At 38.1% G+C, this 26,786-nt stretch overlaps 1 protein-coding gene across 1 annotated transcript in view; it reads left to right on the top strand.

Moving 5' to 3' along the window:
* Nucleotides 1–258: 258 nt before the first annotated feature.
* The window catches only part of RhoGEF64C (Rho guanine nucleotide exchange factor at 64C), a 75,914-nt gene continuing 49,386 nt past the window's right edge, over nt 259–26,786 (top strand). Inside the window, exon 1 of the mRNA XM_065496107.1 lies at nt 259–492. The gene's annotated coding sequence lies outside the window, so the exon portion shown is untranslated. The remainder of the gene's footprint in view (nt 493–26,786) is intronic.

The following is a 26,786-nucleotide window of genomic DNA, read 5'->3' on the forward strand; positions in this document are numbered from 1 at the left end:
ATTTTCATCACATTGTCATCCAAAGGCAAGCTATTTACTTTTTTTCTTTCTCTAGCACAGACAAATAAATTGAATTCAAAATTGGCTCGATAGAAAAAAAAGGACGCGAAAGCAAACAATAATAAAATACATACACCCGCTCATCGCGTTTGTTTAAATGGCCATAATTGGTAAGTCTGGCGTTCGCGCCGCGACGGAGGGGAAGGAGGGGAGGCAAGGTGGCGGCGAGCAGTTGGCAGGTACGGCGAGGCAGTGCCCTGCGAGTCGCACCAGGTGACGGACACAGGAAGGATATTTTTACCGTAACAGCGGCTGCTTATACCATTAGTGAGAAACAGCGAGCACCGGTGCGGTGTTTGCCTACTTTCCAAGCGGACCAACCTTTCGCATTGTTTTGACTCTGGGATTTTTCCAACTGTGGTGTGCGGAAAAGAAGGCGGAAAATCGGATTGAAAACAACGTCCAGGAGGAGTTCACCGGCTGATTTTAAAGGTAGGAATGAGAACTAAAATTAATCTTGGTACTTTGGGATTCAAAAAGTAAATTTTTTAAATAATTATAATTATATTTTTTAAATAGTTATATTATTTATAATTTTCTGACTGCAATTCAGATTGGAGAGAATGGTTTTATTAGAGATCTCGTTAGAATTTGTAAGATGGATTAAAAGTAAATTAAATATAAATGAAATAAATGAATGAATAATGCAAGATTTTCAACATAAATTAAGTAGGAGACATTTAAATATATAAAATAGTTTCAATTTAAAAGAGAATAATTTTAGGATTGAATGTTGTTTATGAGGGGAAAAAAGCGCCGAAAATCCTCGTTTTCTGAACTCATCTCGAGAAGAGTTGCAAATAATCAGATTCTCACAAATCATTGTGACTCTTACAGTTAGGTAACTGAAGCTCAAGTTAAATTTCTAAAATGATGGGCATGACTTCGTTAAATTGTCTTGGAGCTCACCTTACCATACGTATACGCGAATCCGGCTCTGTGCGAGAGATGAAGTCACTGCTCGCAACCAGAAGATGACATAAACCGCCAACACCAATAATTATACGACGACACACTCGCGGCCTCAAAAGCACAGAGCCGAATAAAATGTCATCCACTGCAATCTCGATTCACAGCAGCCGCTTTTGTTGAGAGATGAGACATTCAAGGATTTGAATTAAGTTCTGCACGTTACACTCTCGAAAAGCAAGGACTTTGCCGTATTGTCCGCGCTGTTTGTTGGTGCGTGTACTTTATTGTGACTTGTTTGGCATTTTGCAAGCTATACTACTTTTGTTTGGAATTTGTTCTTGCATAAATCTGAGAAGAGAATTCAGCGAGGAGCTTTCGAAGAAGAACGGCTAATTTAATGCAACTTTATTTGGCATTTAAACTTTTCTTCCTCTCGCGCGAATACAATCCAAATCGTTGCGAAATGTCTCATAAGTATTCATGCGAGACTTCGGTTTCAATCTATAAACATTGAAAGCTAGTTTCCCTTTTAATCTTGTAATAAAAAGTGACGGCAGCGACAACTTGTATTTGAAATTCACACAAATCATTAAGCAATTGCGAACACCATTTGTTAATACATGCATCTTATGCAGGTCATGCAAAAATACACTAGACTTGACGCATTTATAGTTTGATTTAAGGAGGAATGATACTGCAAAAGCCTGGAAAATGTTTGTTGCCAATGCATAAACTCGTCCCTTAGGATTCAGTTAAAGCCTAAATTGACCTAAGAAGCACTGTAATTTTTTGAGAAAATTGACTGGAAAATTGCCGTGCTTTTAAAATGGTAATGGCTGTCTCCTTACTTGAAATCCGATTTAATTTCAAAACCAAGAGTTTGCCCAATAAGTGGCATACACAATTGGACAGATCTCGACGAGAGGAATCGGAATATGCCAAGAAAATGTGTTCGAGCACTGTAAATTTTGGAGAAAATTGGCAAAATTTGAATTTTAACTGTAGGAAGGTCGTTTTTATTATTGCAAATTGTCGAACAAATTGTTTATCGATCAATCGCTTATGGCATCCAACAATTCAAATAATTAATCAATTGTTGGCCTGTATCATTCCACTTTAAATAGCAATTTATTATAAAAAAATAACAATTTGAATTATTGTTGAATCGTTACGGTGAATTTTATTTTGTAGACGATGCAGAATTTTCACGGCAGATTAGTCGTAAACAAATTAGGTTCAAGGCTGATTGGCCAGACAGTTAAATTTCCCTTCCAACGCGCCGATATATAAAACCAATGACCCTTCCCGAGAGTCTAGCTGACTCGCTGGAAGAGCAAACAATAAATAAAAAGAAAAAAAACGCCAGTCATCAGATAAATATTATTCAAGTGACAATGTCGTGCAACATTCTTTTTATAATTCCCATCGCTTCCTGATGAGGATTTAATGCCCTTTCTTCCCCCATAGTTATTATTATATATACGGCTCGATTTGAATATCAAAAAGCCATTCAGACAAACTGGACGAGGCGAGAGAATGGACTGGACCTGCAATCACCGTAGCATACACATAAAAGTTCTGCTCTACTTGCCGCGCATCTCTTTCCTCTCGTGCATTCGTGAGACTCGCCGTCCCGTATCTCGACTAAGTGTGTGATTGACTGGTTTTAACTTCAAATCGCCGACAATTGCTGTCGGACAGTGAGGGATCGGTCAATTTGCTCGCAGCGGGAATTTGATCGACCTTGATTTTTGGGCTCGACGAACAGCACTCCGATAAATCAAGAGAAAGAAAGAGCTTCTCTCAATCTCAGGGAATTTAATGGTAATGGCTAAAATATGATTGAGCGGCGTATATTGAGGAGTGAAAGGCGCGGTGCATGATCTTGAAAAATGGATGTTCGACCGTCAATCAATGGAAACTCGAGTCTGAGTAATTAATTCCAACGTTAATCTAATCAACGAAATATCAGTGAATTGTTAGAGGAAAAATTAAGATCAAACTAAGGAAGACTGAGGATTCCAAGTCTATGGATTATTTAAAACCATTTATTACTGTTATTAACAATTTTAAAAAATTCTTAAGGTAGGATAAATAAAAGGAACGATTTTTTTAAAATTTCTTTTTCTCTAAAAGGTTTGTCATACTCTCTAGAAAAATTATACCCTTGAAATCAACCCTCTACTAGAATTTTTGTCAAAGGAAGGGTTAAATGAACTGAAAAGATCGAAAAATAACAAAAATTCACGTGGTTTTCAATTTTAAATTTCTCCTAAAAAATGTAATTTTTATTTCTCCATTCTTGAGAGCGATTATTTTATCCGGGAAACCCAAGAAAATTTCCTAGATTTAAATTTAAACCCGGATTTTATTTAAAAAATATTTCGAATCGTAAATTGATTTAAATTTCCATTCGTGATCAAACAGGTTCATGCAAACGAAAACTGTTTGCGCATTTCACAACTTTCATCGCGTTAAAAAATTTCGCAACACGCACCAAATGAAAGAAAGAAAGAAAGAAAGGAGTTGTCGAGTGAATTGTTCAAGTTTTTGGTCGATCAAAGGAGGCCATCGACATGCACAAGACAAGTACGAGTGCGCGACAAGTGAATCAAATTGTTCCCAGGAGCGCTGCGAAGGAAAGTCCTTGGGCGCCGCGGGTAAAACTCGCGGCTGGGCCTGATCAGCCGGCAGAAGCGCACACCGATCCTCGTGGGATTATTTCGCTTTTTTAATGGCGCATTCCGTTACACGCTCGTGATCAGGCCCTCGTTTTCTCAAACGCGCGCTGCGCCGCAAGAAATATTAGCTAAAATAATGCAGTGTTTGAACATGCTTTTACAAAAGCAAAAGGCTTTCCTCTTGTAGCATCTTTTATTATTTGCCACTCGGCGCGGAAAACATCGGTTCGAGCACGCAGAGTGAAAGACGTGTTTTCCCGGCCATGAAAAGCGAGCCTATGGCGAGAGGAAAGCCAAGTTCTTCAGTTAAACAAAATCAGATTTGCCAAGGATTCAATTGAATTTCACTTTTGATTACAGGTTCATGAATTAATATTGAAAATTTACAAAACAATAAAAATATTAAATTAAGATTTTATAGTTTTATAGTTTTATTATAAAAAAATATTTAAACAAAACATTTTATAAGTTAATGTTAAATAAAGACAAACTGGAAAAATAAAGTAAAATTAAATATTTTATTAACATTAAAATTTTACCTTAATAATTTTTTTTATTTGTTTAAATTTTTTTATTTTAAATAAATTTTATTTAATGCATTTTAAAATATAAATTACTATAAATTTACAGGAGTGGCTATAAGAAATACCATTTCAACTGATAATCTTCTTTGGCTCAAAAATATGACAGATGTTTAAAAATTACTATCCTTCAAATTTTCATATAAAATAGAAAAGCGGCTCATGGAATGAATTGAATGTATAATTTAAATGTACAAGTTGAAAGGTCAAAAACCAAATGATTTTGTCAAGAAAGCACTGCTCTTGTTAAATAAATCTTACTAAAATTATTGCAGGAACAGTTATTGTCCTGCTCAAAATTAATTTTAAAAATTTTCAGTGAAGAAAACAAAATAGTTACGTAAAATCAGGCAAAAGTTATTATTGGACAAAAATTGCTTGAAATTCTTTTGGAGTCTAAAACTTCGTAACATGCACTAGAAAATTTTTTTTTAAACCTTCTACCAACAAAAAAATGTTTCTCTTCGCCTTTTTAATAAATTAGCAAAAAAATCTTCCATGTTGAACCATTTTTTTGTTTCGATAACTCAATTAGAACGCGGAGAAACCATATAAGAATGCAAAACCAGGCTCTTCCTGTCTATCATGTCCTCTGAACTTTCCGACGCGAGAATGTGACATCAATTTCGGATCCGTCACTCGTCGTTTCGTTTGATAAACGCCGTTTGTGTTTTGATCAAAATTCGAAGCAGCGCAGCGGCAGAGTGCGTTATGAATGAGAAATGTGCGTCGTCCTAGATAAAGGAAAGCACACCGAGTCCCGCTATATTTGAGCAGCTCTCTCGGCTGCTTGTTTTTAATTTTCAGCTGCGTCCGTCGCGACTCGGCGATGAGAACGACGCAGCTGAACAGTTAGCACCGCCGGTGCGCCGCCGATATTAAATTCATATTAGTTTAAAGAGCACGCGAAAACCAACAGCAACGGTGGATTTTTTGCTTAATAAAAAAAATAAAGCAGGTAAATATTAATTTGCAAGGTTGAGATTTGTCCAATCCAAAGCTGTAAACTGATATTGATTCGCGAAATGTAGTTTAAGGTGAATTGGTAACGTGTTTTTTCTTTATTTATATCGGCTTGTTTGGTCAATAGAGGCTCCATGGAAACGGCGGTGTTTTTTTTCACCTGCACGCTGAATTTCATTGTTACGTTACATGCGACCCCTCCCAGCTCCCAGTTCCAACAGGGGGTGGTTGTATTTATTATCAAATTTAGTTTGTGACTGAAAATCCGTTACAAATAAATATTTAAAAATTGCCATGGAGACAGAATAATCAGAAAATTATAAATCAATGTAAAAAAATTATCTGCTACGCAACGTTATGTGTCTCGTGAAAATTTACCGCTAATTACATCTCGCGCAGTCGAAAATTAATACTGGCAAAAAGGCAACTCTTTTTCTTTCTCTCATCCGGCGCGCTAATTAAAGTCAAGAACGCGCATCTCGTCATAAAACGGTGATCATTAATATTTCATGTACACACATTTTCCGATGGTAATAAACAACATTAAAAATTGCACAATTCTCCGAGATGCAAAGGTACACTCGGGGGCAAAACAATTAAAGCATCTCCGCGCGGCGTGCCCGTAATTTTCCTTCGAGACTAAACGGGCTAATGGAGTTCAACCTCGTCGACGACGGCGCACAAAGGGCCCGAGCGGAATACTAATCAGGCTGCGAGTGACTTTGGCCGGGATGAAGTCATTAGTCTATTTTGCAGGGAGACAACACCGCCGCAGACGACGAGCGATTCGAAATTGCTCTCTCCGCGCGCGCATACAGCGTCTATGTGATATTTGCAATTAAAATCGATGACGCGCGCTGACTGAGGCAACTATTGCGGTGTGGAGCGGCGCAATTAGTTGCTGCCGCCTTGAAATTGAGAGCTCTCCCAAAATTATTGCGTGATCTCTATGCCACACGTGATTGTGCGAATTTTATTCCTTGCGTCAGCTAGAAAATCAAGCAAAATAAATTTAGTTTGTGGATTAAATGCGGGAAATAATGTATTAAACTAATGATAAAGTTTTGAGTATTCAGTAGAAATTATTTGAATAATAGATACCGGTGCGGTTTTTTATACTTATATTTTCAATAAAATCGCTTTTAATACCAGCGGGCTCCAGATTCGTGCGACGCGCAGACATGGCGTCCGGTGGAGTATGGCGCGAAAAAACAGTCACGTGAAAATGCGCGAAAAGAACCAAGTTTTTGTCAATATTGTGACGTATAAGTTGCATTACTTTTACTAATTGTGTCTTTTGGATCGTAAAAATCAAACTCTTGACACTCGTACGGCAATCCAAAGAGAGCTTTTTGTTTCCCACATTCAGACGCCATCTTGGATCTGCGCAGTGCGAACCAATTTTATCGCACATCTGGACCCCGCTGCATAATACTATAAAATTCGTTTAAAATCCAAAAAATGAATTTAATAAATAACTAATGGGTTAGTTTTTTAATGTAAAAATAATAATTATATAAAATAGCAAACAATTACAGTTTTACAGAAAAATATAATATTTCAGCATTTCAAAAAATCATAAATTACGCTTTAAAGTTTTAATTGGAGACATAAACAAATTTTTTAACAAACAACATGGAATTAAAAAAACATACGCTGTCATGTCATCTTGATCTTGACGCACAGCTCAGAAAATTAAGCAAATTTTATAAGTAGTCAAGAAAAGCGATGCAAAGTGCCGTGAAGAGTTTCACTACAACTAAAGAGGCTTACGGAAGTGCATGTTTACATAATATTTAGTTCGCAAACCTCAAAGTTCAGTGCTTTAGAGAGGAGCGCTCTAAGATTGCACGCAATTAAGAGAATCGCAAACAAAAGCATCTTGATTACAATTCATACATATAATGGCATTGAGGCGCGCTTAGCTTTTCGTGTGTGTGTGTGCGCGCGGAGGCGATGAGATAATCAAGCATTATGCCATTTTACACGAATTTCCTGGAACCCACGAATAAAACTTCAACTCTCAGCCTCTCGATTGTTACAAAAATAACGCGTACGTGCCTTAAGAGAGGATAGAGAAGCGTGGGACAATGATTCAAATACATTTATATACCGACGAAAAGTTCACAGGTGACTTTCACTATAGTTTTATCGCCATTATGCGTATTATATTATTTAATAATTTCGTTGCATTTTAATGTCAATGCATGATGATGCGCGAGAAAACTTTCTTCGAATCAGTAGCGTGAAGATAAAAAAAAATAACAGACGCAACAAGTGTGAGTTGAAAAGCATTCCAGCACTCGGGTTTGACGGGTGACACCTATCACACGCCGGCCTTTACAACCCTGACGAGGTCTTTTGTGGAAAGAGAGAGGCGTTGGTTCACTGGACAGGCAGATTTTTTTTGTCTCTTTATTGAGTCAATTAAGCACGACTTTTTGTCCTATGGTCTCAATTCCACGTTGGTTCAATTTATAAAAAAATGTGTGCTACTCGATGGAATCATATATTGAGAAATCATTTCATCAACCTGAACCAGTTAATTAGATTCTAAATAAATTAATCGTGTATGTATTTTACCTGTTAGACGAGTCGGGGAAAATCCAACGTGTTTTGATTGATATTATTGTCGTTTGAAAAAGGAAAAGAGCAATATTAAATCAGTTGTTAACCAACATGATGAAAATCAGCAATCACAAATTTTAATTCTTGAGTTTTGTGGGGAAATTTTATCTTTGGACTTTTTTTTTAAAAGAAGAGATGGGCATTGGATTCCTCTTGTTAAGTCCAATCGAACGGGCACCAAATATAAGGTCATCGGTCTTAGGCAAAGGTTATTATGGGACATTTTTTTTAAATTTCCATTTTTTTAAATAGTAAAAAGCCCATCAAAAATTTTCTCATTACTTTTACGAACTTGTGAAGAAATTAAAGAGACGTTTTTACTTTCTTTTAGAAACTTTCCGCTTCGAAATTTGAAAATAGATAAGATTTTATTTTTTTTTAATATTTTCATGGTCATTTCCCGGGTTTTAACCGAATAAATTGGAAAAAAATCAATTTGATAAAAAGAATTCTAACTCATCTAGATTATTTTTTACCTTAAAAGAATTAACCACATTTTTCGGTTAAATGATTCCTGAAATCTTTTTTTATTTTTAAAAGGAAAAATGCATCGTTAATTATTCATGTCCAAGGACTTTCTGCCTGGCGAGCAGTGCAGTGAATCTTGTGATTCTGAGAGATATATGGGAATAAGGGCGCGTAATGTCGGCTTTTTATGCGTGCATACGGACGTTTCTCACCTTGACTCCGATATGCTGCTCACAAATTACTCGTCCGAGTGAGAAAAGCCTAAAAGCGCCGGTGTCGTCCCGTGCTGTCTCGCGGCGTTGGCCACGCAGCCAACTAAGATGGATAGATCTCCGCGTCCGCACTCTTTTCCTCTTCGATTATCGATGCTTTCATAAAACACACACACATGCACACTCAAGGTTTCGGCGGCGGCGGCGGTGACAAAAGCTTGAATCAATCATGATAATATTTTAAAATGCGCACTTGTGCGGAGAATCCGAAATGACGAGTGGAGTAGTTCATCGAACTAATAAGCATCGCGGAGATTAAAACGAAAGCTGCTAAATTAAACGGCAGAAAAATGGAGCTAATTTTGTTTGCTTCTGGAGGGAATCGAGGCCTCCTTGATTGGCCATTATCTTTTATGTGCACCAGAAACTATTGATTTCGCTTTTCTTACTAACTTCATTGTAAGTGCTTCTCAGATTCTTGGATGGCGTTTCGCTAGAATAACAATTATATTGTAAAGGAAGCCATCCTTGCTGTTAGAAAAGTAAATAAGGTTTCCTTATTATTCGTCATTTCTAAAAATGCAGTTAAATATTTTTATCTGCGCCATTAATCAGAAAGCAAACGCAGAAGGAAGTGAAAAAGTCCGATCTGAAAGCCATAAAAAGAGAGGATTCCTTTTCTTCCACTTACAATTAGGGGGACTTTCAAAAGCGGCGATTAGCAGCCCATTTCTCGATGATTACGAGTGCGTATAATTAGCCGCACATTAAACACGCACTGTTAGAAGAGCAGGAAACGCGCAGTCTCACCCACACCGCATAGACATCATTATTTACGAGTTGTGAAGAAGCAGCCGAAACATCTATATAAATTTAAAAGAAAGAAAGAAAGCATTTCACATCGGATGCTTTGTTGGCGCGGCGCCTCCGACGAGAACACGGGCTCATATTTCACACGCACAATTATTTTCTCCAAACCGCGGTTCAACACTTAGTTTTTCCTTTTCCAAAATGGTAATTAAATCGTAATTCTCTTCACACATAACATATGTACGCGGAGTTTTCACCTACTCATTTGAATGCTAAATTATTTGCACCGCTGAGGTGCAGTGAAAGTAAAATTAGGATCTAGGTGAATAATGTGTGTGTTTGTGTCTTCTCGTCTCGATTCAGAGAGAGGCATTTTTCTTTTTTCGAGAAACCTGATATATATTACTGCACACACGGCAAAACAACACTTGTGCGACAGATACACGAGATGAGATGCTCGTTTGCATAATAATTGTTTTCCCTGGCTTTTGAGCTTGAGGACATTTGCATATTTCGTGTGAGACACGACCACTTGTTTAAAGAGGTGTTTTTTGACGGGTTTTCACCGCATAAAAAGGCTATCTAATCTGATTTATGTGAACAAATTTAAATAAAAATATCAGGAAAGAAATTGTGATGGTATTAAAACCGATAAAAATAGTCTGTTTTATTTAAACTGGATATTTACAGGTTTGTAGTTCCATTTTTTTAATTTATAAAATGAGCCAAAAACTGAGCATGAAATAAATTTTGGATATTGTCGAATATTAAACAGCTGATCTATGTTTTCCGCTTGATTTATATTCCTCTTATCGTGGATCTGTCCGATGGTGTACGAATTATGAGGGAAATTTCCCATCTGGTGAAATAAATCACGATTTTGAATAGGGAAAAATAGTGCACGGTGCTTGATTAGCAAAATTTAGAGCCGATTTTCATGGAAATTCAAACAAATTTTAGCTTTTACCAAAACTGTGGACATTGAATTATCAAATTTTAAAATAATTTTCCTGGATTTTGCAGTACAAACACACTTTAAAATTAAAAGGGTTTTTAAAGGGTAACGCAGAGACTATAATTTTTAAATCTAATAGTTTTTAATTAAATTTAAATCATTTTCCCTAACTGATCAAAACCTCTCCCTTTCCAAATGAACCTTTTGATATCCATTCTGCTCTTCTTTTGATCCTATTGGTGAGAAAAGGATGACGCACAGCAAAAATATTCTCGATCAGATTGCGTGACTCCTCGCATCCAGGTCGATTCTCCCCCGAAAGTCCGTGACTGCTGCGGCTCTACATTTATATATCCAATGCAAAAGCAAGGCTGACCTCTCATCATGCAAAGACTGATTTCGGATGGATTTCAAGGTGTTTAAAAAATTTACACGCCAATCCAATTTACGAGAAATTTAATTGATAAAAAAAATATCGGTGACTTGCATAACTTTATTTATTTATATCCTTCTCGACGGTGAAAATCGCTCGCATGCCATTGTTGTTGCAGGTGGAAAGGCTCGGATTAAATTTACATTGTGCAAACAATGTGTCGAACGCAATTAATTCGTACACACATACCAATTATCCGCGGCTGCTGCTTTAATTTGAGCTCTGCAACGGCGGCGGCGGCGGGGGCGGCCGGGCGGAGAACTCTAAGCTTTTTGTGCGTGCGTGTTCGTGTGTAATATATGCACCTTTCACTTAACCTTGCGCGAGGCGAGTAAGTGCTCTTTGCGATTGTTGCACATCTGCGAGCGAGTAAGCGAGCTAATAGAGACCGGTGGCGGCCGGCAACACACTCACACACACACATGCACTACTTACTCCCTGAACCTGTCCGCCGGCGCCGCACATTTCACTGCGAATGTACGTTGAGTGTAATGAGTGCATAATGTGTAATGTGCGCGCACTCGATGGCAATGAAAGTTCTCTTTCGAATTGTTTGAAATGGAAATGAGAGAGAAAGAGAATAAATGCATCGCGTTCCTCAGGCGAGAACAGCGGCATAATTCATACAATCATTCGGCAGGAGGCCTCTAAAAACACGTTGTGCGACGTTTGGAGGAAAGCGTTGTGGGAATACATTAAATTTGCCTTTCTTAGAGAACATGATATAAAATTCGAATTCAAATTTCCACTAATAAGTTAAAGAATTAAATATCGATGAATAATTGAACATTGTAGTCCATTGCAATTCTTAGGCTCTCTAAAAATAGTAAAATTTGGAAAGAAAAAGCCACCCGAATTGCGTCATTGTGTCGTCATAAAAATTCGATATTTTTTTTTTGGTTTTCACCAATCTGTACAAATTTAAAGAGAAAATGCTTGTTGCCAATGCATGAATTCATCCCTTAGGATTAAGTTAAAGCCTAAATTGACCTAAGAAGCACTGTAATTTTTTGAGAAAATTGTCTGGAAAGTTGCCGTGCTTTTCAAATGGTAATGGCTGTCTCCTTACTTGAAATCCGATTTTATTTCAAAACCAAGAGTTTCCCCAGTAAGTGGCATACACCGTTGGACAGATCTCGACGAGAGGAATCGGAAAATATGTCAAGAAAATATGTTCAAGCACTGTACATTTTGGAGGAAATTGGCAAAATTTGAATTTTTTAGTGTGGGAAGGTCCTTTTTTATTATTGCAAATTGTTGAACAAATTGTTTATCGATCAATTGTTTAAGGCATCCAACAATTTAAATGATTTTCAATTGTTGCCCAGTATCATTCCACTTTAATTGTTGCATTCAATTAAATTTCAAGTCAAAACCAACAATGAGTATCTATTATTTAAGGTTATTAAAATCCACCACGATTCAGAAATGATAAACATCCAACGAATTTATTAAAAACAAATAATAAAAAACAAATATGAAAAAAGATTGAATGCGGTTGTTGTATTTTTGTTTTTTAATTTTTTATATAACTAATTTGGTTGTTTATCATTTTTAAATCGTCTCTAAATTGTCAAAAAAAATAATGTTGGCAGATTTTTCAAACTTAAATAAAAACCTTTAAATTAAAAATATCGAGCCTTTATTGGTTTATCTTATTTGTTCATCAATATCAATCTATAAATAACCCTTTCGTTTATTTTCGAACATTTTCCTCTTTGGAATTGTCACAGATGAAGCGACAACAATCGAGAATCGACCCGTAGTCCTTTTTCCTCGTAAGTGATCGTTTATCCGCACATTATTTTATCTGAAGCCGAGATCAACATTCCAATTTCCTGCTCCACCAACGCGCAGAGCTTTATAATTCTCTCTCTCTCTCTCTCGCTCGACGGCGGCGGGGCACTGCATTATCATAATTAATGGCCGATGCAGCCCCGTTTTATTACAATGCACACTGCAGGCACGACGTGCGTACATATTATATACTTTCGACTTGCGCGAACTCGTCGTGGACGGATTTGTATTTATTTTTAGAATAGTAAATTAATGTGGAACAAGACACGCGCGACTAATGGACGCGCGGCCGCCGCGCGATTGAATTTCAAATATTGAATCGCGCGCGGACACAACAATGTGCACCTGCTGTTGCAGCCACTTTCTTCTTTCTTTCCTCGGCCATTGTGTCCATGCACCGGCTTTCAAATAATTAATAATTTTTGCCCGCCACTTCATGCAGTCACGCCTGATCGGCAGCCGATTTTACTTTCGTGCATGCGCGCCGCTCTCCATTGTCAGGGCAGCTCCAATTTTTGTCTCGCCACCGAGAGGCAGTGTTTGAATTGAGCCTGAATATAAAGAGGTAAAAGTTTAGGAAGAGAAAAAAGATTTTTTTTATTGCACGATTATACTACGCGTTGTTTGCTTGTCGCACGGGTGTTATCGGAATTTATGAGAGAAGCAGTTTCACTTTTTTTAGGAGTTGTCTCTCAAGTTTCTGCGAAATTAAATTTTTTATAGGATTTTAAAGACGGAGTATCCTAGTTTTTAGCGATTCGTTGGATTTAGAGAGTAATTTTAACATTTCAAAGGCTTTAAAAAGGAAATTTAGGACCAAATTTGTTTGCACTGCATTTTAAATATATAAATAACTCCTCGTCGTTGATTCTGCAAAACCAAGTAAGACCTTGCTGCCAATCACAAACAAATCCTTGAGGAGTGTGTTAAAGCTTAAAGCCAAAATTAACTGTATTTTAAGTGACGGCAAAGTTAGCGTGCTGTTTAGATGGTGAGGACTTTCTCCGCCTACTTTAAATCTTATTTAATTTCACAAAAAGGGTTTTCCTAAAAAATGTCATACACCATTGGATAGATCTCGACGAGAGGAATCTAAATCTGCCAAGAAAATGTGGTCAATGTACTGGATATTTGGGAGAAAATCGACAAAATTTGAATTTTCCCCATAGAAAGTTCCTTTTACTACATTTCAATCAACCCCAGCTCGACAAATTTCTTACTAGAGATTACAAATTCATGGTTTGTATAAATCTAATATCAATGAGTGGGTTTAATCCGAAAATTTACTGTTTTGATGTGTTTACATAGATGAAATCCTTATTGTTTCAAACTCTTTAAAACAATTTTTAGACCAAAAATTATAAAATTGAGACAAGAGAATTGCTGAAATACGTCGATTTTAATAAAAATTACAATAACTAAGTATCCCTGAGATCCAAAATCCCACTGTGTTGAAATTTTGTCGGCACTTTAAAGTTTAAAAACGCTAATTGGCATTCAATTCTTGATCCAAAAAATTATTTTTTTTTTTCAACATTCTGCCCCAATTAACAGTTCATCATTTTAATTAAAAAATGGCGCAAATAAAGTTAATCTCAGTATTTAAAAATTTCCCAGGCAATTGGTTAACTCGAATTGTCGTGCTGCATTATTTAGTCAGGCAACGCGTGCGAAAACAAAACCATATATTTTGCCAACAAGCGATTACGGCACTAATTAACACGAAAAAAAGAGTGTTCCAGTTTGTAAATCATCAACACGATGACAAAGTATGCGCAACCGACGTTCGTTATGTTCGTTATCTATCAGCACGCGCGCGGGCCGAAAAAAAAAACACGATTCCGCCGCGCATCTGCTCGCGTTGTCGGGCTCATTTCCCGAAACTAAAGACAAAGAGTGATTAGGCCCGCATTCGGCTGTGCAGTGCAGGCATTACGTAAGTCGCTGCTTCATTTTTCAGCCAGTGAGCATGAAGTTTTCAGATAGAACACACACAACGAGCCTGATGGTATTACGATAGAAAATCTAAGTTGCATTGTGTTGACCAAGCCGACTGTTAGTAGTTATTATTTATTCCATCGCAAGATGAGAGGAAAGTGTTCGAATTTTGTAACGAGAAAGAAAGAGGGCTCAGAAGGTCGAGCAGGAAATGTTAGTTTCGACCGATCTGATAATGCAAAGAGAGTGCATGCAATTGTGTTTCGGTTAATAATGCATATATGTATTGTGTTGTGTAAATGCGGTGTATATCTCTCCCCGCGCGCGCCAGTCTCCTTTTTCTATCTCATTCTCTCCGTTGAAAAGGAATCTGTGCTAAACAATGCAGCCGATTATCTGAAAATCGCTTCAATTGCATTTGTTTTGCTGCTGGACACGCCTTGAAAACGGTGCTTGCGATTCAATTACAATAAACTAACTCGATCCGAAGGCTGGCAGCTATCATTTTTCAAGGTGGTAATAAATAGGAAATAATTCCTTGCTGCATTTTGCTTCTTGTGCGTCCAACAACAAACGAGACGGGTGCTTGGTGTATATGTTTTGCTCTAGAACTAAATGGATTTTGCTGCAATTACTGGCGGTACATATTGTTTTGAGACATTTGGAAAGGCCATGCGGTCATTTTTGTCGAAAATGGACGAGCAAAATATAACGAGGATTTTAATTGTCAAATAAGTATACGGAGCAAATAATAGCTGAATAAGTAATAATTTATTACGTTAATTTTTTTAAAAGCATTAAAAATGGCAATATTTAATTTATGTTATTTAAAAACATTTTTTAAGAAATTTCATATTTATTATTTTATTTTAAATAATCGTTGTAAGATCTATATATTCAATTTTAATGTTTATTAATGTAGTTTGTTCAATATTGTTTGTAAAAATTAAATGTTTTTCAAAAATTTTAAAAATAATTTTAAAAAGTCATTTAAAGGCTGTATAAATCTTACGTTCACGCACAGTAATTATATTAGACAAATATCTTTGCTTTAAAGGAGAGTCTAACGTATTTTGTACATAGCTCATGAAATTATTAAGTCGGCACGCCTCTTTTTTACGCTTCTGATTGGCCGCTGGACTATCTCCTGATTGGCCTCCATCATTTCGACGCCATATTGACTTCTGACCGGCGGGAACCAACATAGATCGCAACTCGGACCCCGGTGATGAACACTTTCTTACTAATTTAAAAAAAATACCTCTTTACATTTACATATCAGACTTAATTTTCAATTAATTCTCGTTTCATCCCAGCGCCTGACCATAAGCGCTGATACCATCAAGTTAAGAACAATTAATTACATTCCTCCATCCGAAGTAATTACTCCGCTCATCGCAATCAGATTAAATCGTTATTTCAGGCGCCCGAACAATTAAAACGACGACGACGAGCAAAAATAAGAAAAAGGCATCGCGGGTCGATCGCGCGCGCGGCGACGAGTGGTCGCGAACAAAATGTGCAGAGGCCGCGAAGCCGCACGGTCCGCGGGTTCAAGGCGATTGATTTCGGCAGGTGTTGCCTACCTGCGCATGCAGGGAGGCGATAATAATGACGGCTGTAATAACGCCTCGTGGCGCGAGACGCAAAATGGGCACTCACAGCACAGTCGGGTTGGAACGGAAGTAAAGTTAAAGTCAGTGCTGCTGCTGCTGCGCTGTGATTGCAGCCGCGGCGCGGTGACTGAACCCGCCAAGTTTGCCGCCGCGGCCCAGAGGAGATGCAGCCGCCGCCGTTACTCGTCTTTGCACGCGGATTTTATGAGTGAATGACGGCGAAAATTCGACGCGAGAGTCGCATGAAAGGATGCAATTTCGCAGCTCTTACGCTTGAAAGGGAAGAGCCGCCAGATGACAGCTTCATTTTTAGCACCCGTTATCTAGCTGCTCAGATGACAGATTCGCTATATTTTCTATTAGTCCGAAACTAGAGAGAAACTGTTAGAGGAATGATACTGCAAAAACCTGGAAATTGCTTGTTGACAATGCATAAAATCATCCCTTAGGATTCAGTTAAAGCCTAAATTGACCTAAGAAGCACTGTAATTTTTTGAGAAAATTGGCTGGAAAGTTAGCGTGCTTTTCAAATGGTAAGGGCTGTCTCCTTACTTGAAATCCGATTTAATTTAAAAACCAAGAGTTTCCCCAATAAGTGGCATGCGCCGTTTGACAGATCTCGACGAGAGGAATCGGAATATGCCAAGAAAATATGTTCGAGCACTGTAAATTTTGCAGAAAATTGGCAAAATTTGAATTTCTATTGAAGAAAAGTCATTTTTTATTATTGCAAATTGTGGAAAAAATTGTTTACGGCATCCAACAATTCAAATAATTTTCAATTATTGCCCAGTATCATTCCACTTCTTTATGTTCTAAGAAGGCCGTGTCGCTAACCTTCAGTATGTAGTTGCTAAATTTAGGCCTGCGTGCAAAAATAGAGAATGCATCCGGAAGGCGTGTGCCAACACCTCGTCTCGCACTAACCTGTTGATTTTCATCAACTGAAAGCACGGTTTGCACAACTGACCGTCCATTTTTTCCAGGAGATTAAAATTTACTGCTTTGTTAACCTGGATTTGTGCCGACATCGCAGACAATCCGATTTCATGCTGATTAATTATTGCAAGCTGCGGAATTAATTTTGAAAATTGTTGTGAAATCCACGCTAACGACAATTTTAAATTATTCACGAACGGCAGGCAGTGGCAAAAATAATTAATTATAATTTTAATTTATTATTCCTTTGTTATTTTTGTTTGTTTAAATTGGATTTGTTGATTGGATGAGGTACCATTGTTTAGGTTTGTCGCTCTTGATTTATTTCGTGTGCCAAAAATAAAATAAATTGATGGCTTTTTCATTTTTGGTAGGGTGGCAAAAGTACATAATAATTCACGATCAAGAGGATTTTCATGAAAAAATTCGACAGTACAATATGGTTTCAAAGGATTCTTAGGCTCATTTGACTGTACCTCATGACTCCTGACGTTTGGAAGCCCAGATAAAATTGTCGTTTAAATTTTGGATGAGCAGCCATGGTTTAAAAATGAAGAGAAAAATTATCTCGCTTCCTAAACTGTTTACAGCGGTGACCGTCAAAATTGCAGCAATCGTTGGGTAGAGTGCAATAAAAAAAGTACCAAGCAACCTCCAGCAAAACAAACCTTTCCTAACAAAATTCACGAGTCCTAGGATAGAAATATGTGGAGATTAATTTTTTTTGCGATTAGTGTGTCTATATTTTGACAGTTATATTTAATGAAAGAAATCTGAACTATAAATTTTGTGCCCTTTCGGCAAACCTTGACCGCACGAGTGTATATCCAGTCAAAAAAATAAATAATAATAAACGCGCCCATGGAGCGAGAGATAATTTAAAATCAATATATATAAATAATAATTCAGGGGACGGCGCAGGAATGCGGCCTGCGAGCCTTTCGTGCGGCGCGCGCGTTACTTAACTTGAAAGTTTGCAATGTTCGAGTCTGAAGGTATCCTCGGTCTTTATACCGGAGTTATTATTTGCCGCATAGTAAGGCGATACCGGTGCGCGCGATTATATGTATCTCTTTATGGTGTCGTCACAATATCTGACCCAGCCACCCACCCGCGGCCCTCTTGCTTGCTATTGCTAGGGCGGGGCTGCGACAGAGAAAAAGGTGCACGCAGCCGAGTGAGCATAACACACAGCGCCCGCCGTTCGCCGTTCTCTCCCGGATTTGAAGGAAAAACTCGCTCGCAATCGCTCTCTGTCTCTGCAGTCCGCACAGAGACCAGCTGAACTACCCAAGGGAGAGACACACTCGAGATTACGATCAATTTAATTGCACTTGTGTAATTGGACTGCGTCAATCGATAATGTCTGACGACCTTCAAAACTATTTAAATATATTTCGTGAATTTAATTCTCCAACTGGAAAAAGTTAACAAATAATTTGTTTAAAAGGGTTAATGGTTTCAAAACTTACAACATTATGTATGTGCAATAATCAAAAGAGAGTTAAAGCCACATTATTATGGGTCTAAAAAATTATCTTCGGATCATTTTGAGCGATATTACTCTTTGAAAATTTATTTCATTTTCAATTTATGGCTTTTTAAATCGAAGCATATTATTTTTTAATTCTATCCAAATTCATAAAATCTCATCATCAAACTCATTATTAAACCATATACCAATAGCCACAGTTTCATGAAATTTTCTATATTACATCACTATTGAACATAAAATTTATAGTATTAAAATAACAGTCTGAAGCGACTCAGTTTTTAAATAAACGTTTAAAGCATTTATAAAATTTAACAAACTAATTATTTTAACAAAAATATCAAACAATATATATTTTTTTAGTTTTAAAGATAGTGTGTTTCAAACTCTTTTCGTCTAGCTCAATTTTATTAAATTAGCACCAACTTTGAGGTCATTGGTCGAGATCATAGGATATTTTTTTTAATTAAAGACCGTCTTCGACGAAGTCTCTGAGCACACCTATCGATTCTTGAGGGTCGAATTAGGTAAAATGGATATTTTTGCGACCAAAAAGTCGAGCGTAGCACAAGTAGAACTTTTTTCCCGCCAAAACAATATAAACCGATGTGCGAGAGCTGCGCATGCGTCAGAACTGGTTTGAGCACTTGCAGAGAGACCACCGGTACGAATTCTTTGTCAGAACCAGCCAGCTCTGACGCATGCGCATATACGTTCATATTGTTTTGGCGGGAAAAAGTTCTACTTGTGCTACGCACGTTGCGCTGCACTTTTTAATCGGAAATAATATCCATTTTACCTAATTCGACCCTCAAGAATCGATTGGTGTACTCTGATTGTCAGAAACCTCGACAAAGATGGTCTTTAAGGTTTTTTTCACAGCTTTTGAATACAGTGATATAATTTTAAAAACTAAAAATCTCCTTCGTATGAAAATTGTAGGGTGGTGTTCCCAATTATTTTTTTTGGGAAATTCTACTTTAAATTTGAAGGAAATAATCCCTGAATTTTTTTATTTTCTCAAACCTTCAGAATTTAAATAAACTCGTCTTGCCCTCCCCTCTAATGAACTAAAAGCTTAAAGAGCTAATCACCCGAAAAGGTACAACAATGCATACTGCGTTTTTCCTAATAATTTGAATAAATTCCCAACAGAAAAAACTCCTTCCATTGTTTCTCGTGAGTTGAATTAATTGCGCATGATGTTCGTGATTCATTAAATAACTGCATAGACATTGAGATTGTCGCAAAGATACGCGCCTGCTCGGTTTTCTTTTTCTCCGTTCGTACGGTAATCGCTGTGTGTGCCTTACATGCAGCGACGCGAATTAGCCTCCTCCGCTTTTAATATTGTTAATAGCGATATAAGCCGCTCTCTGCATCGAATATTATGCTTGCACACGCCGCTCGATAAAAGAATGGTGAGTAAGTAAGTGTGATTGCTGCGATCTGGTTTACCTTGACTAGCAGCCGAGGCCAAACCCGACAAAATATAATGCCGAGAGCTTTATTGTATGCAGCGCAAGCATCAAGACACTGCTTTATTCCGGGAGCACCCTTTGCATCCGCCCAACCTGTGAAATCCGTCAGGGCTGCCACGTTGAAAATTATATGCTCGTCAAATTTTCTTGACCGAGTTTCTCCAAAACGAAAAAGGAACAAACAATTGTTGCAGACCAAAAATAATCCCTTCAGTTTATTGAGTCTAACGGGGTTAATTTTTATAATTCTGATAGTTAGATCACGATACATTTTTTAAATATTTTAATATACTAAAAGTTCCTGGTGACTGAAAACCTTTGGATTGGCTACAAAAATCTTTTTGTTCGGAATTTAAACTAAAAATTAGTGGCCTTGACCTCTGAAAAAAGGTATGAGAAAGATTCTGGACAATCAGAATTGTGTATTAATATTTTTTAATTTCCTCTACAAAAACCAATTTACAGTTACCATTTACAAAATTTACAATTCTTTGAATTTCATCCTGAAATTTTCAGGTCTGACTAAGGTTTACTAGGGCACCACCTTCACCAAATTTCATCAAAATCCGAAGATCCCCTACCAAATGGGATTCAATATTTATCTTAGCTCTAACATATTTTTAAAAAAAATGTTATGTTAATTTTGCTTGAAATGATGGTTTTTAAACCAATGAGTCTTTAACATCCCTTTAAAATTTTCCTTATTGCCGAATTTCCGCCTTCCGGTCCGCCTGAAACGCACAACTGCGATCTTGTCCGTCTTTTTGTTTGGCAGCTTATCACGGTAGGAATTCAGGTGTGGCGGCGGAAAAGGAATTAAAAGTTGATACATCTGCCGCTAACATAATAAGAGAGACTGCGGTGTGGAAGCCAATATCCGTTTCCTTTCCTGCGCCGCTTGGCTCGGTTTCATCCTCGCGGCTCTTGTGCATGGGAGAGTTTATTCGCGAGAGACGCCGTGCGTTGTTTTGTCTACACGATTTGTGTGTGACACACTCTTCGTGATTTAAAGCCCGGCCGCGCTTGATATTCAGCCAGCGTATTTCGCGCGAGCTGAACAAATGCGCATGCATAACCATAGGAAACTCATTTTGTGTCAGCACACATAACCGCGCCGAACAATGCAATCCGCGAGTACGCGGAGAGGGCTTTAACCATTAACTTTACAGCGGATTTCTTAATGGAAGCTGAATAAATAAATACATTTGGATGTTAGTAAAGAAAATTTGAAATTCCTATAGGTTCATAAAAACACAAGACGGTGAAAATAATATTGCGACAAACTAATAAAGCGCAAGACAAGAATAATTAATGCTCTAGGAGCTTATTTAGTGTTTTGTTTTTAATTTGAACTGCGACTTTTTTGAAAGGTTGAGGGGTTTACATCAGAAAAAATAATTTAATTTGATTTCGGGCTAAATTAAGAAGTTTTTGAGCTATCAAATCCAGTTGGAAATGATTTTTTTTTCAAAAATTAGTTTTTCACGATTTTACGTTTTCAGCAAGTAAAAAGAAAGCATGATTAAATGAAGAAAGCACAGTGGCAGGATTTAGTCTGAAATCACAGCGGAAGTGGCTTAAAATTAAATTTATTACTAAAGTATACGGTGGCGCCATCTGTTGGCAGCTTCAAACAACTTATACAACTGGTGTATTAGAATGATTTAAAAAAATAACAATTAAATAAAAAAATGAATGATAAAACATTAGCTTCTTTCTCTCGTTCGTAGGCGAATTAACCGTAATGTGAATTAAGCGAGAAGCGGATCTATTTTTGCACGGCGGAAGACCACGAACGTTCCGATTGGCTTCAGCGGTGGAATACGTTACTTGAGGCCAATCAGAATGTCTGTGGTCCTCCGCCACGCTAAAATAGATCGACAGCGCGTATAACTCGCTTACCACTCTTAAAGGAGAAGGAAACTTGTGGTTTTAGGCCATCATCTATGGTTAAAACGCAAACTTTTAGGATCAAATGGTGCTCTTCCCTTGTAAGCGTTTTTCGAGCAGTTTAGTAGACCTAATATGTCGTAGTTTTTAAAATACTTTCTTCATCGTTTGAAGATTGAACCTAAACTGTTAGGGAAAGTTTCAATTTGGTGTAATAAAAATTGCTTTTTTTAAATATATAACTTTATTTTTTTAAATTATGAAGGTGGCAAATGCAGAAGAAATTCTATCCATGGCGAATGGAAGTACAAAAGAGAAGTTAAATTGTCTTCAATTCTTATTTAATTCGAAATCTCCATATTTCTCTTCGGTTTAATCCTTTCTATGCACAAAGTCTTTGCGTGGTGGAAAGGTAAACCGCTTACACTCATAATTGACATTATTACTTATTACTTGATTTCTTTATTAAAATAAATTACCACCGTTGTGAATAATACGCGCAATGCGGCTGACCTCGCAGCATCTCGAATTTCCAAGAACGTCCTCCCAAGTTCGTCCACAAATCAGTCAGCCGTTATAAATAAAAGCGTCTGTCTCGTTTCTGTTCCAGGTATGCATCCCGAGTAGACGACTAATTGACGCGCCGAGTGGCAGCAGGTATTGTACCACACAAACACACATCCACATGCGGCACGTATAGTACCTGATCCGAACAAGTACGCACTGAAACGAAAGCCAGGTCTTGAAACTGAATCTCGAGTATCACCCTGACTGCCGGCAATCCGATCTCGGCATTTACGTGTGCGTCTTTTTTCCTTCAATTCGTTGTGTGGCGCAGTAGAGCGACGCGCGGGCGCGCGGCTCTCGTTTCGAATGAATCTTTTCCGAAGCCGGCTTTTCTCCGAATGTGTGAAAAAGACTAAACGGAACGAGGACTGTGTCACTCGGAGGGTTCCCACGAAACAAAAACGAGCACGGCGGACCCTGAGCCGCACGCGGAGAAAGAAAGGAAGAAAGAAAGAAAGGCCCTGGTGCCTCGGATTCTCACGCAGCCGGACGGGGTCTCGGCGCAACGATGGGAAATTATATTATGCACGCCCTGGACGTGGACAACGCTCGATTTCTAAACGCGATAAAATGAAAAATGCACGCTTTAGTATTTCACATGACCCGTGTTCTACACTATATTATCTCGAAATGCTGTTAATTATCGAAGAATAAAAGGGGAAGTGAGTCAAGGTTGTGGGTGTTAGAACTGGATGAAGGCTGCTAATCCGAAAGATAATCATATTGACTCGTAGGCGGACGCATCGGGATTTATATTATCAATGCGATTAATCTCGAAATGTTTAATAATATGTGTGTTATTTAAAAATGTAGGCTAAAGCTGTCATATTACTTTAAAATCAATTGATGTATTAATATTTCATAATATTATTTATTACAATTATTTTTATACCGTCTAAAATCGTCAAAATCGCGTGCGAAGCCACCTTTAAAATGAGGGAAGCGGTTTTCGTGTTCAGTTTTTGAGATAGTATCTAGAAAAATTAAGCTTGAAGGTGATATTGTCATTGAAATAATTATTTTTTGAAATCAGATGGTTCTAGAAACACGGGAAAGCCTAATTTATCTTGAGATTTTATCATTTTCCCCCTTCAAATCACAGTTCACTCGTTTTTATATGTTCTTGTTAAATTTTGTTGGTTTTTCACTCTGAAACAGAGATGGTTAGGAGCCGGTTTTGGCACGCAATATCATATTGCTGACTCCAAAGAGCTTGAAAGAGGTTTTTTACGACGAAAAACATTTGATTGTAATGCAATTTTGTCAAAAATAATCGAAATTAGCTAGGGTAGCCTTTCAAAGGGCGGTAATGATCTTTTTAAACGTTTTGTCTTAGATGTCACTTGATTAAAAATAGTTCAACAATTTATTCTTTCTTCCAAACGATTATTATTAAGCTGTAGGCAGCGACATTCAGCGGATGGTAAAAAATACCTTTGCTGATAAAACCAGGAGAAAAAAATGACCCAAATTCACTGAACTTCGCTCAATAACAATTTTACACCAAGCTATTAAAAGCAAAGTAATGTTCAAACGCACTCTCACTGCACGCGCAAAATGAAATTTAGGTGAAAATGAAAATGCCGGCCGAGGACACGAGGAGGAAGTGTCAGCCTTGCAAATGAGCTCTGAATAAATAAATACGTAATAAAGCAAAGAGGCGGCTGCCTGCTGCTTATATGCCAGTGGCGTGGCACGCGAAACCTGAGAAGGGCGGCATCAGGGTTGAGTGACCTGGCGGCTGTGCCTCCTCCGTCGGTTCCAGCTTGCACCAGGGGACAAATTCGTCGAGGCGCGCAGTGTGCATCAGTCACGACTTTTAAAAACGTCGTGTCGTGTCTGCGCTTTGCAATCAGCTCATGGGGGCAGCAGATGTTTGTTTTGCACGCTGGCTGACCAAGAAAAACCACGACCGTTAAAGAGGAGACCAGAAAAAAATGCTAAAAATAATTAATCAGGGCGATTCTTGATTTTCTCTTGGACCGATAAATTTCCAAAATAGTCAAATTCACAGATGAAAAACATGTTTTACGAATTTGGAGGCAATAAAAAATTATAGGCGAAAAACGAATTCACTAAAACTTCATATGATTGGGAGTTTTTCGAATTCTACACTTCCGTGGGCCAAACAAAATTTATTTTAAGGAGAAAAAAACCCAGCTTGTAGTTTTTTATCCTCATCTTCCAGCTTTCGCCGTCTTACTTTGCCAAAAGCGTCAATTTTAATCGATATTATGATGCTTTTATTATTTAAAAATACCGATATAAATTCATTTTGTTAGGTTGTTTCATGGGAAGCTAAAAATCTCTGTATTGTCAATTCCTGACAATAATAGAATAGCTTCTGGAATCCGCTTTAATGTGATCATGGTTCATGATTAAATTCCGATTATTCTTATAAACTATCCACACGACTGCGGGCTATTATACGTCCGTCAGCGTCACGACTTTTCGCGGAAAATATGCAGGTTCATTCGCAGAAAAGAATTTTTTTTCTTTATTGTGTATATATATCGCACGGAGGAAGCTCGTTCGGGATGCTTGAATGGAAGCAAATGACGTAACGGAACTTTGGGAATGCGAATTGAAAATGATTTGCAGCCGCGCGGTTCAATGACGAATGGTAACGAACTGCCTTCAAGCTTCGCGCATCATTCGGCGTTGGCAGCTAGATAATTGATTTGGACTATTGTACTTTGCATATCGCATGCGTTAACGGCACACACGAAGCAAAAAATGGCCATGTCTATTGTTAATTAAGACCATAAACACTCTCACGAGGCGTAACGGTGATGAATTGATATTTTTTGCGCCTTCTGCCTTCTGCACCCTGGGACTGAACGAGAGGCCGACCGTCATTAGTGCGATGATGATCAAGATTAAGCAGATATTTGGGAAAAACCAGCGATCTGTGTTGTTTGAATATTCGCCCATTTTGAAGCTGCGCAGTAAAAGTATGCGCATCTTAAGCATGCGCAGTATGATCAGATCGCTTCTAAATCTCACAGGGAAGCTGAAACTCATCACTGCGCACGCCTGACCCAAATTAAAACCTTCTGCGCAGTCGTAATTCCCACCGGGGGCCGGGTTGCGATTTTTGTTGGTTCCCGCCGGTCATAAGTCAATATGGCGTCGAAATAATGGAGACAGTCCAGCGGCCAATCAAAAGCGTCAAAAAGAGGCGTGCTCCGACCTAATAATTTCATTCCCGCGAATTTTGTTGCATTTCCAATAGCCTGATGTTCCATCTAACGGTCGATTCACCAATTACCGTGCAAGAAAAGAAGTAACAACAAAAATATTCATTGTGCTGACGGCATTTTCATGATAAATTTTCCAAGCCAATCTCATTTTACGTTTGCAACTTCCCGCAGCACTCCACCAGACGCCATATCTGCGCGTCACGTGGATCCGGCCCCCGTTGGGAAAAACCAATAATACCGGGAAGAGGAAAAGGGCTTTAATCCTCGCCGCGGTTCTAATTTAGATTTAAAAGCTCAAAACTGTGTTTTGCTTGTTCTCAATGGGCGTTACATAACGATCGAAAGCCAAGAATAAAAAGCAGTCATCCACAATTCGGATTGCAAGCCAAAATGATGTGCACGAGAAGGTTCGACCAAAAGTGGACGTGCCTCGGTTGACGCCCACGCGCGCCATGCATTATATATATTTTCGAGTTCGGCTCGCGCCCAACTGAGTCAGTAAAGCACAGTTAAACAGCATTTGACCAATTCGCGGTCAGGCTAAAAAGGCTGTAAAGTGGGCTATCCGCGCGCAGAGGCGTCGGCTTGAAAATAAAGACAAGAATGGCCCGTCTTTCGTCTTTCACTGCGTGGCGCGCGGAGAATGCTCTCGCGCCTTCCACCCACCCATTGGTGCGTATAATTCATAATTTACGACGGCCGCTCGAAAAAGAAGTCTCGCGTCTCTATGTGTTTCCTCCGTTCCCTAATTGGAACACCTTTGAACACAGCACTCTCTCGACCTTTTTCATTTCTAAATAATTGCATCCTGCTCGGCTGGAAACAAAGTTGCCTGCATGTACCTCAAGTATTATATATATGTATGTGTGCTGACCTTTCGAAACGAAATTGGATTTCGCGCGGCCTTCTCCAAGGGCTCTGAATGAAATACGTGCAATCAGTTCGTGGACGGATTGGAAATCCCTAGGATACAATCTCTTTTTCTACGAATTATTTTTCTATTTTCCTATAATCACGGATTATCGCAGTAGCTGGAATTTTTGCTGTTTAGATTTTTTTAAATAGGGCCTTGAGTAGAAAATTTTGTTTTTTGGTGGTGGTCAAGTTTTATTCTCAATCCTTTTTTCAGCCGATAACCTTCCTTTTTCCATGTTGTTTTG

The sequence above is a fragment of the Cloeon dipterum genome, chromosome X (genome assembly GCF_949628265.1).
Source record: "Cloeon dipterum chromosome X, ieCloDipt1.1, whole genome shotgun sequence".
Taxonomy (NCBI): domain Eukaryota; kingdom Metazoa; phylum Arthropoda; class Insecta; order Ephemeroptera; family Baetidae; genus Cloeon; species Cloeon dipterum.